The sequence below is a fragment of the Prunus avium genome, chromosome 7 (genome assembly GCF_965620075.1).
Source record: "Prunus avium chromosome 7, drPruAviu1.hap1.1, whole genome shotgun sequence".
In the NCBI taxonomy this organism is placed as follows: Eukaryota; Viridiplantae; Streptophyta; class Magnoliopsida; order Rosales; family Rosaceae; genus Prunus; species Prunus avium.
Window position 1 is genome coordinate 351,087 of NC_142290.1, and position 9,303 is coordinate 360,389.

At 37.1% G+C, this 9,303-nt stretch overlaps 1 pseudogene; it reads right to left on the minus strand.

Moving 5' to 3' along the window:
- Nucleotides 1–2,415: 2,415 nt before the first annotated feature.
- On the minus strand, nucleotides 2,416–3,303 carry LOC148292742 (uncharacterized; annotated as a pseudogene).
- Between the last annotated feature and the right edge of the window lie 6,000 nt (nucleotides 3,304–9,303).

Genomic DNA, 9,303 nt, shown 5'->3' on the forward strand with positions numbered 1-9,303 from the left:
TTATGAACTCTGTTGGAATTTTAAAAGGTTTTAAAAATTTAACCGTTTTATTTATTTATTTATTTTGGCTATTTTATCTTATTTATTGTGGGGTTATAAATATTTAATATTCAGGTTTTATTTCTGGTTGGTGAATGCCTTAATTTTTTGGTTGGTGAACTTTTATGGTTGGTGAAGGTTACATGTTTTTAGATGCTTATAAAAGGTCACTTCTCCTTCACATTTGATACACACACAGTACACCATTAGAATATCATATACCACAATCACCACCATAAACTAATTCTCTCCTTTTCTACTTTTATATATATTCTCTACTTTATATTATTATTTTGGCAATGGTTCTGTGACTTGGATACCCATATCCATCTATGAATGTGCTCATAGCGGATCTTGAGTTTGTGTACAAGGGGTCGAATCTTGGAGTCTTGTAGACCGTCAGTACCTGCACGTAGGGAGGCTACAAAGGCTTTAGGACAGCGTCTTTGACGTGCTTCACCGTACCAAACTCACATTCTTACTGATTATTTATTTTCCTTTTACTTACCTATTATTTTTTTTTCTTCAATTTCATTATACCTTAAAAGCTTTCCTATTAATTTATATATGTTATTTATAATATAATATTTTTTGTGTTTGGCTTTACGGAAAAGGAAAACTATATTTTGTATATTTTTTTATAACAATCTCAACTTAGTGATCCGCGAGATTGCAGGTAGATGCTTTCCTGGCCTTTGCTAGGCCCTTGCAGAAACAGGTTACTGAGCAAAGCACTTTCTTAGGTTGTAACTCTAGGCTTCACCAAATTTTTATCAATTTTAGCTTTTACCAGGTTATTAAGCCGAACTAACAAACTTTCTTATTTCTTTTGCCTTCATTGTACTCCAGTTCAGGTGTGGAGTAAGGGCCTCTACCTAAGCAAAGTACCCTAACACAAAGTCCAAACTAAAATACCCCAACTTAAGCAAAGTACCCTAAACAAAGTCCAAACTAAAATACCCCAACCTAAGCAAAGTTAAAATATTCCTATCCAAATATAACAAAGTAAAGTATAATCCAAATTACATCTCAACCACGAACTCTATGATCTCTAAGGAATGTCATCACATACTCATACTTATGTGCACCATCATTTAATGTCTTTAACACACGCAGTTTTGCTAGATCAGCAAATAGAGTGAGGAGATTTGATCTGAAATAGAAAGCCCCATCCTTTTTAGCTCATCTCCTGCAATGACCATCATCTTCATTGTGCTCCTTTAGGCTGTGAACTAACATTTGCACTTTGGCATTACAGTACTCCATCATACTCTCAAATGCATTAGCAATTGGGTTTTCACATATAAGTCCATAAAGTACATAGGGTTTTTAGGTCTAATGGTCCCTGAAGTTTGACTCGATTTGCATTTTGGTCTCTCAATTTTCAAAATCGTTCTCGTGGTCCTTCAACTTCACTTTTGTTAGGACAAATAGTCCTGCTATCAATTTTTTTCTTCTCTTTTTTGTTAAATGCAGGGGCACAATGGTATTTTTGTATTATTTTTAATTTTCACCATATGAATTTTCCTTTCACCCAAAAAATAAAAGATATATTTAGTCATATACCCATTTTTAGCACTAAAACTATAAATAAACCATACACCAATTCATTTCTATAAACAAACCCAAAAAAAAACTCCAAAAATAATAGCTGGCCATATTGAATTTAATTTTAATTATTAAATTACTTTAATACCCTATTGAATGTTTTGGGCTTTTTTATGAGATTTTAGGGTTGGGTTTGTTTTAAGAAATCAATGGCAATTTTGTAATTTAAAAGAAGTTAAAAGCCTTTTTGTTATGTTGTAAATGAGCTTTGGGTGTGTTTCTAAAGTCCATTTTATATAGGGTTTTTCTATAATTTGGGCTCCTATATTGGGTATAATAGTGAATCTCCCAAAATAAAACCAAAAACTAAAAAACCTTCTTCCTATCAGCGCCATCAGTTGTTGCCGGAGTGGTGGGTTTATCACAAAATAAGAACTTTTAGAATACATTACATAACCCACTCACTATGATAAGTATGAAATATTGCAAGACAAACACACACGTTCGTCATCTTGTTTCTCTCTCTCTCTCTCTCTCTCTCTCTCTCCCTCCATCTCTATCTCTTAAACACTACTTCATGATAGAAATCTATTCTAAGAACTGGAATGAATGATTGAACTAAGGAATGATGATACTTATAGGAGAGGCGATGGATGCAACCAAATAATATTTACATATATAATATTTTAAACCACATTAAGATAAAATAGAAGAGTAAGGGAATAACGTGACTCATCCCCCTTTGGCCAATGATATCACAACACCACTTGTTACTAGCATGCAAGGTGGCATGGCAATGATGATTTGATTAAAACCAATTCCAAGTCTTTACAGGTGGAAAACAAGAAGGGTGCCATCTTTCACCTAAAGGAATAATCTCCTACTAGGCTTAAGATTTTGTAACATTTTGATCTTCATAATAAATATTAAATAAGGAAAAGTCATTTTAATAAATAATTAATATGTAGTATGAATATTTCTTTAAAATAATATATATATTTAAAAGTTCTCACAACACCCAACACATTTGTTGCAATTTCCCATTTTCTTGTTCGGTATCTTAGCTTGTCAATTTCACCTACACGTACTTTAATATAAGTCTCATCTAATGCTCCCAAACAATTCTAAACAATAGAACTTGTTACTTTCATTAAGTTGCACAAAAGCAAGATAATCACTAGTTAGACATTAGGATCATACCTTAAACCTTCTCCACCTAGGATCCTCACAATTATCATGCAAAGGATTCGAGACTTTTAGTAGGATGACTTGTAATTGCAAAACTCCTTTCAAGACGGAATTAAAATACCTACTAATTGTCTCTCATGACTGGAAAAATCTACTACCATTAGTGCAGTTCTTAACATGATGTGCAAGTACATGTAAGAACACGCATACTTGCTCCTCCAAAGACACCAAATCATCATTTTTTACCCTTCCATCTTGGCGAAGTAAATCTCATAATAGACCAAAAGTCCTTCTATCTATTCTAAGTTCGTTGACACATTTTATATCACTATTTCCTATTATACTATCAAGATAACGCAAACGAGTCTCACGTCTAACCAATGAAAGATTATTCAAAGAGTGCCTTTCAATATGTCTTTTTCTCAATTTAAGCATCATCAACACAAGAATAGTGCAAGCACACATTGTCTCTAAATGCCACAACTCCAACAATAAGATCAACAAAATCTTTCTTTGATCCATATCTAATAATTGTTATACAAACAAAACAATCTTGGTTTAGATAATTGAGATATTAAAAAAAAAATGTACATATAAAACATAAAAATAAAACCCAAGACATAACCCATAACATTCATACAATCCAATTAATATGCTCAAATAAATTTCATAAAAAAAACCTACACTAAAAAATAACCCATAGCAAAGAACCTATAGAAAAATTGAAAGAATTGCAGAAAAATGAGTAGAAAAACTTAAAGGAGGCAAAAAAGAAATATGTCAAAGCTCTGTTTTGGTTCAGAGCTATCAGCTATTTGGGTCAAAAAAGACACACCAAAGCTTTGACATATTTCTTTTCTTCATGCATTCCTAATACCTCTTTCCCAATGCTCTCCCTTTCACTACAAAAGCAAACAATGACCCCATTTCTACTCCACATTAAAACCCCCCCCCTTTTTTTTTTTTTTTCTAAAAACCTTGTACACGTCTGTTATTCCAAGTCTTTTTTTCTTTTTCTTTTTTAAAATCTTCAATGTAAGAAGCATTTTTACTATGTTCTCTGACCTATTTATCATAAAATTTCACCAAATGGAAAATTTTCAATTCTTCACATAACCCAATCCTTGAACTAGCAAATCTAGCCATTATAATACGAAAAACACAGCCACTATAAATTATCTAACTCAAAAAACAAAGAAAAGAACTCAAGAAGGAGTCCAAAGAAAGAAATATTCCAGAACAAAAAAAAAAGGGCAGAAAACCTAAAAATAAAAATAGAGAAAAATCTCAAAACATTTCCAGAAAAAATTCATACTATAAAGTAAAGAGAAGAGAAAGATTGAGTGCAATATTCAATCAAGTAGAGAGAATAGGAAGATTCAAAGATAGAGAGAGTGGTTGATAGGACCCGCCCCGAATTCCTCGGAATCCATGACGAATCCCGTGGTATTTTTGGCATCTTTGATGCCGAGCCCACTTACTAACAATATCCTCTTCTCCAAATCAAAGGAAAAGCGGGTCGAGACTTTCTGCGGCAGAGTCTCCCCTAAAAAACGGACTTTCGCAAATTTTTTTAACTTGTCAAATCGCAGTAACATAATCCCAACAGTAGCATGCACAATGTAGAAACACACAATTTACATAATAGGCCTCTGACCTTACATCCAACCCAAGCATGGGCGATAACAGAGCAAATGTAAAGAAATTCAGTTTACAAGAGAAAATAAAGTTCAACGGAAATTGAGACAAATAAAAGTTATCCTACAATTGTTCGAGGCTCAACAGTTTAAGTCTCGGCTCGGCCGCTCGGTTCGAGTCTAGCTACTTCCTAGAGAGCGCAAAACAGAAAACTTGTGAGTGAACAAAAACAAAGTTTTGTTATAATTGAAAACAACATACTAACCCTACCGTTTGGAAAACGATGCTAAAACATGCAATTAAAACAATTCATACGCAATCAATGTGAAATCGAAGTACTGTCACATCCCTGCTATAATATAATAATTTCCAAGTCAAATCTTTGGCTCCAACCAAACCCGTTCCCAAAACATAAGCTTATAAAACGAATTATGTAAGGATAGCTTTAAAATAGTTAAACGTGTGTGTATATATATAAGATAGTTTCACACTAACTCGAGTACCGGGGGAAACAATCCAACATGAGGATTATTTGACTAGCCCGCAGGGTTTCAACTTTCTACCCTGCGTCTAGGGATGAGCTGTCCAACCGGGAGATTACCACTCTACAGCACACACGCTGGAAAATCCAACGCCATGTGTGGCCAAACCTAACCAACTATGTCCTACGAGCGCAGACTGCTTTATCACATGCTGGATAATCCAACGCCACGTGTGATAAAGTACTAACATAATCAAATGTGCCCACACGCCGGATAATCCAAAGCCACATGTGGGTACAGTAACCAGGGGAGGGTACTTAGCATGGTGCAATCACATATTCACATAACAATCAACAAAGTATCCCAACTCATATCAATCACTTGCCCTTTTATTTAATCATAAAGTGAACAACAATTTCTCAACACATATAATCCATATTCAAAATAATTATAAACCTCAAATATCAAAATAGTTGAAATTTCCATGATTAAAATATATATAATAACTCCATAGTCAGAATAATCCATTTTGAATGCATAGTAATTTAATCGTTGAAAATAATGCTATTTCAAAACAAATTCCACTCACAGGAAGTCTGACGCTGCGTGACCCTAATAGGGTCCTACTTGCTGGGTACGTTGAGCCGAAGTACCTATGGAAGAATACAAAGACTAGATTAATTAAAATACTTCGAACGAGAACTTTAAAAACAAACTCCTAATTTTCCTAGAACTCAAGGTGTGTGCACGACGAACTAGGAGTTTCTAAGGTTCAACTATGTGTTTCGAAAGGTAAAATAACCTTGGAAGATTCTTGGTCAACTACGAGGCCCATGATTTCCGATTCGAAAGTTCCTACGAATTCAACAAAGTTTACTAAACATGTCCTGCAAGTTTGATTCAGATCGAGCGGTCGGATTTCTCTCAGGATCATGACAACTAGTGGAGCAACTTTTGTTCTTGGGCCACGACCAAAAAGTGGCCAGAGCTTACCGGAAATTCGAGCCGAAAACCGGTCAAAACTTAGATTGTAAATCAAACTTCAAAATCAATCCTAACCTACCCAACCTTCAGCTAGATCACGTTGAATAGATGAAAAAGCATACCTAGATCGACAAAATTGGTGGCCGGAATCGTTGGAAATACGACGGAAAATTCGGAGAAAAACTAGCGGTTTTTCAAGCTATTGCCGGCGACAGGGGTGGAGGTTGCGGGGAGAAGGGGTGGGATGGGAAGAGGATGTCGGGCCAGTTCGTTTGGGACCAGTCCCGTCGCAGGAGGTGGTTGGAGGAGCAAGATTGCCGGCCAAATTGTGGTCGGCTGTGGTGGTTCGCGAAGAGAGAGAAAGTGAGAGAGAGAGAGAGAGAGAGAGAGAGAGAGAGAGAGAGAGAGAGAGAGAGAGAGATTGAAAAAAAAAATCTGATTGGTTATTTAAAAATCTGACTTAGCAATATTTATGGTTGTGCCACTGCACTTCCGTTGATCGTAACTTTTTCGTTAAAACTCCTATTTGAGTCCACTATGTGTCTACGAACTCATATCGACGCGCTCTACTCAACGGTGCCATTTAATTCCCCAAAATCCTACCGGATTAAAAAGTGACCAAAATGACCCTATCCTAAAAGCAAAATTGTAATTTCGCAATTAATGAAAGGGTAAACTACAGTAAACCCCCCAACCTATAGGGTCACTTACGAGTTCATACCGATTTTGGGGACATTTACGAGTACATACTCAACGTCACGGAAAACCTACAATTTGTCCCCTCCGTTAGCCAAACTGTTAGTGAGTCTGTTAAATGCTGACGTGTCAAAAGTGGGACTCATTTTTTTGATGACGTGGACTTCCACGTGGATGAAAAAACTAATAAAAAATCCAGTGCCAATTCATATGATGAAGATGAATTGGAGGGGAAAATTTGCAGACCCATGTCCGCCATCTTCTCCTCCCTCCCTTCACCATGAAAACCCAAAAACTAAAAACAAAAAACCCAGTAAAAAAAGCTGAACAAGGAGTGCGGTCGTTGAGGAGCCAACCCCCTCTCTTCCTCCCGACTCAACCTCACCTCTCAGGCACCCCTCTCCCATTGCCCACCCCAAAACCCATTAGGAAAAAACACCATCAGACCCACCCTCCCTCCCTACCAAGCAACTTGAAATCTCTTAGCCCACCCCAGCCTAACACCACCCCCAAGTATCTGAGCCCTAACATCCAACACCCACCCTCTTCTAGGAACCCACGCCACATACCCAGCCAACCCCATAAACTTCACTGAGGCTCCAAAATTATGAAAACAATAATTAAAGAGGGAGAAGAGCACATCAAAGTTTCATTAATGCAACACCGAATGAGAGCAATTAACTACACCAAAGTGCACAAACAATCCAGGAACCAGTTCGTTATTAAAATCAAACACATGCGTTGGAATCTACAAATTGAAGGATGCATATTGATTAACTAAATTTTAAGAAACATATAAGCTCTGTAAATGATGAAAAGAGATCTCACAAGCCAAAGAGGTATGCCCTCGGAAATTACGCTTGAGGCTTTTAAAACCCCTACAAAAAAAAAAAAAAAAAACCAGGCCAGTCGCCATAACCCACCAAACTCAAATCGATTTCAAAACCTAATTTGTACTTGGTCAATTTATTGATCAAATTCGAATTTGAATTCAAACCCTAAGGTTGCAGAACACTAAAAGGCCTCAATTTCAGGCTTCGCTCGATCTAAACAAGAAATTTTCTTCTTGTTTGGGGCACGAATAAGACGATTGTCCAATCCGAGGCTTTCAAACGTCTGCTCCTCTTCGTCATCGCTTTCAATATCCTTAGGTGGCTTCTCCGTAGTTTCAGCCATGGGAGAGTCTGTAGACTCCAAAGTTTTTATTTTTGGTGTGAACAAAAAAACTGAAATGGTTTTGTTTTCTACTTGGGTGGGGGAAGAAATCTGGGTGGGGGGAAGAAATTGGGAGAGAGAGAGAATTTGGGTAGGGTTTTTAATTTATAATTTAATATGTTTAATTTTTTAAAATAATTTAAAAAGTAAATTTTTTTTTAGTTTTTTGTCCACGTGGAACCCCACGTCAATTAAAAAATGGGTCCCACAAATGCCACGTAGGTAGACAACGGATTTTCTAACGATCTCACTAATGAATGGGGCAAATTGTAGGTTTTCCGTGACGTTGAGTATGTACTCATAAATGTCCCCAAAATCGGGTATGAACTCGTAAGTGAGCCTATAAGTGGGGGGTTTACTGTAGTTTGTCCTTAATTAAATTAAATAATTATATAGATTAAATAAATGGTTAAAATTGGGTCAGGGTGTTACAGTGGTAATCTATTGAGAAGCACTGGAAACTCACTTTAGTTCGCTTGAGAAGCATAAGATGAAAACACGCGAACACTTCTAATTAGTGAGCTTACTATTTGTCCCCACCTACCACATGGGCTTCACTAAGAACGCCTAAGGAGTTGTTTTTGGTGTGCCCAACATTAGTAGTCCCCATTTAAAACTAGAAGTTGGTGAACCAAACATGGGCCTAATTTTTGTCACATCCCGGGATTGGCTCTGCCATAGCCCGTTATTGTCCGCTTTGGGCCCCCTTTTCTGCCATCACGATTTTGTTTCTGGGGACTCACAAACAACTTCCCAATGGATCACCCATCATGGGATTACTCTAGCCCCAACTCGCTTAACTTTGGAGTTCTCATGACTCCGAAGCCAGTGAGCTCCCAAAAGGCCTCGTGCTAGATGGAGGTGGGCATATGTACATATAAGGCACATCACCCCCTCTCCGTTGGTTGATGTGGGATGTTACAATTTTAATATAATCCAGTCCATGCCTCGGAGGTGTACTAAACGAGCCGTGAGGGGGCTAGCCCTCCAGTGCTGGAGATGGCCTTAAACCATACAAATGAGACATGATTAACTTAAGACCATCTCCAACCATGAAAGGGCTAAACCTAAATTTCCACCATCCAAAATACAACCATTAATGTATTGCCACTTTATCAACGAAAGGAGAGTGAAAAAAATTAACAAAGTGAGAGAGGAAATAAATTGATTTTGGAGGGGGAGGGGGGTGGGGGGTGGTTTCCACACTCAAATCATTTTGGGAAAAATTAGGGCCCTTAGGTGTTTTGCCCATTGACCGTCAAATTTGATTGGAAGATAAATAAAAGATTGTTTAAATGTTGCCGTTGGATTGCAACAGCCACTACACTTGGGTGTGACAAGTGGAAGAAAGCCAGTGTCTAGTGGCCTATTTTGTGAGAAAGACTTTCATGAAACGGGGATAACACTATTTTGATATTCCTGGCCAATAACGCTATGATACGCTTGATAACACTAACACGTGACATAGCATTATTGATTGGGAATAGCAAAACGGTGCTATTCCCGTTGCAAC